We start from the raw sequence: 2,929 nt of genomic DNA, 5'->3' as shown, positions 1-2,929 counted from the left end.
AGACAGTTATAGACCGGATAAACGGGTATTGGAAGGTGCTAAGGGAGAAGAGGACAATGACGTTTATAAATCTATCTATCTGTCTCTGTCTGTCTATCTATCTGTCTGTCTGTCTCTTATCTATCTATCCTTCTATCTATCTGTCTGTCTCTATGTCTGACTGCCTATCTGTCTATCTATCTATCTATCCATCTGTCTATCTACCCATCTGTCTATCTACCCGTCTATCTATCTGTCTGTCTGTCTGTCTATCTATCTATCTCTCTGTCTATTTGTCGAAGGAAAATACACTGCCTTGGACTCAAATGCATGAATGGATGGTTATACGAGGGCCGTGAGAGGTCGATGTGGAGGTCTGCCTTTCCTACTTACTACGATCTCCAGTGTATGCAACAGGTCAACTCTGGAACTGTCTCCCTCTGTCTGTATTTCCTACTGCCTATGACCTCCAGTGTATGCAACAGGTCAACTCTGGAACTGTCTCCCTCTGTCTATATTTCCTACTGCCTATGATCTCCAGCTTATGCAACAGGTCAACTCTGGAACTGTCTCCCTCTGTCTGTATTTCCTACTGCCTATGATCTCCAGCTTATGCAACAGGTCAACTCTGGAACTGTCTCCCTCTGTCTGTATTTCCTACTTCCTATGATCTCCAGTGTATGCAACAGGTCAACTCTGGAACTGTCTCCCTCTGTCTGTATTTCCTACTTCCTATGATCTCCAGTGTATGCAACAGGTCAACTCTGGAACTGTCTCCCTCTGTCTGTATTTCCTACTTCCTATGATCTCCAGTGTATGCAACAGGTCAACTCTGGAACTGTCTCCCTCTGTCTGCATTTCCTACTTCCTATGATCTCCAGTGTATGCAACAGGTCAACTCTGGAACTGTCTCCCTCTGTCTGTATTTCCTACTTCCTATGATCTCCAGTGTATGCAACAGGTCAACTCTGGAACTGTCTCCCTCTGTCTGTATTTCCTACTTCCTATGATCTCCAGTGTATGCAACAGGTCAACTCTGGAACTGTCTCCCTCTGTCTGTATTTCCTACTGCCTATGATCTCCAGTCTTTCAAACGCAGTGTGTCCAGGCATCTCGAAATGAACGGATCTTGAATTTGGCTCTCTCTTGTATTGCTTTTGTTTTTTTTCTTGGAAGGAACAGTTTGCGGGCTCAGCCTTTGGTTCCTCCTTCCTCGCATAAAAAAAAATATATGATTGTGGTATGCAAGATCAAGCTGAGAGGAGCGAGGTGGATCTGGAGAGAGAGGAGTGAGGTGAAGCAGGAGAGAGAGGGGAGTGAGGTGGAACAGGAGAGAGAGGAGTGAGGTGGAACAGGAGAGAGAGGGGAGTGAGGTGGAACAGGAGAGAGAGGAGTGAGGTGGAACAGGAGAGAGAGGAGTGAGGTGGAACAGGAGAGAGAGAGGAGTGAGGTGGATCAGGAGAGAGAGGAGTGAGGTGGATCTGGAGAGAGAGGAGTGAGGTGGATCAGGAGAGAGAGGAGTGAGGTGGATCAGGAGAGAGAGGAGTGAGGTGGATCAGGAGAGAGAGAGAGGATCAGTCAGGGAGAAAGACAGAAAGATGTGAAGCTGAGGATCAAAGAAATGGCAGATGATTACAGGACCAAAATAGGGGACGAGTTAGAATCAGTGAACTGGAATGAAATGGATCTGGACGGCCTGTGGAATGCATATAGGGATTGCTTAGTTAGGAATGCTAAAGCGGTGTGTGGTGTGGCAAGAGTAACAACAAAGAAGAAAGGTATGGCATGGTGGGATGAGGAGGTCAAGAGAGCAGTGGAGGAAAAGAGGAAGAAGTGGCGAAAGTGGTTACAGGATAGGGGTTCAGCTGAAATAAGAACTGAATATATTGAGAGCATGAATCACGTAAAGAGACTAGTGAAGAGGAAAAAAGAGGTAAATGATGATCTAGGAAGAGAAATGAATGCAAAATACACTCTGAAAATAGGAAGTTATTCTGGAAAGAGGTGCGGAAATGTAGAAGTGAAAGCGGAAAGAAATGTGATGGTGTGAAGGATGCAGGTGGTAGATTATTAACCCATGGGGATGAAGTAAGGACCAGATGGAAAGAATATTTTGAAAGCCTGATGAATGGGAATAGAGGGAGCAGAGCGGCTGTCAACATGATTGGTTTTGGGGGTGTGCAGAGAAGGAATGCAGTGCCAGGAGACGTGACACTCGCACAGGTGAAGAGTGCTGTGAAGCGGCTGAAAAATGGGAAAGCAGCTGGGGTTGATGAGGTGTATGCAGAGATGCTTAAGTGTAGTGGAGAGAGTGGAATGAAGTGCTTGTTGGAGATATGTAAGAAGGCATGGATGAGTGAAACTGTGCCAGCAGAGTGGAAAAAGGCTGTGATTGTACCCCTGTACAAAAATAAAGGTGAACGAAGTGAGTGCAAGAATTATCGTGGCATAAGTTTATTGAGTGTGATAGTGAAGGTATATGGAAGAATTATTATAAAGAAAGTAAGAGAGATATCAGAAGTCCTAGTGAGTGATGAACAGGGTGGCTTTAGGAGTGGCAGAGGATGTGTGGATCAAATATTTGCAGTGAGACAGATAGCAGAGAAGGCTTGTGAGAAGGACCATAAGGTGTTTATGGCATTCATGGATCTGGAAAAAGCATACGACAAAGTGGACAGAGAAGGATTGTGGAAGGTATACTAGTGCACCTGGGTATACTAGTGCACCTGGGTATATAGTGCACCTGGGTATATAGTGCACCTGGGTATATAGTGCACCTGGGTATATAGTGCACCTGGGTATACTAGTGCACCTGGGTATATAATGCACCTGGGTATACTAGTGCACCTGGGTATATAGTGCACCTGGGTATACTAGTGCACCTGGGTATACTAGTGCACCTGGGTATATAGTGCACCTGGGTATACTAGTGCACCTGGGTATATAGTGC

Source organism: Coenobita brevimanus, chromosome 48, assembly GCF_032717465.1.
Source record: "Coenobita brevimanus isolate Jiangsu-jjx chromosome 48, ASM3271746v2, whole genome shotgun sequence".
NCBI classification, from domain to species: Eukaryota; Metazoa; Arthropoda; class Malacostraca; order Decapoda; family Coenobitidae; genus Coenobita; species Coenobita brevimanus.
Note: the sequence above shows the minus strand (reverse complement) of the source record.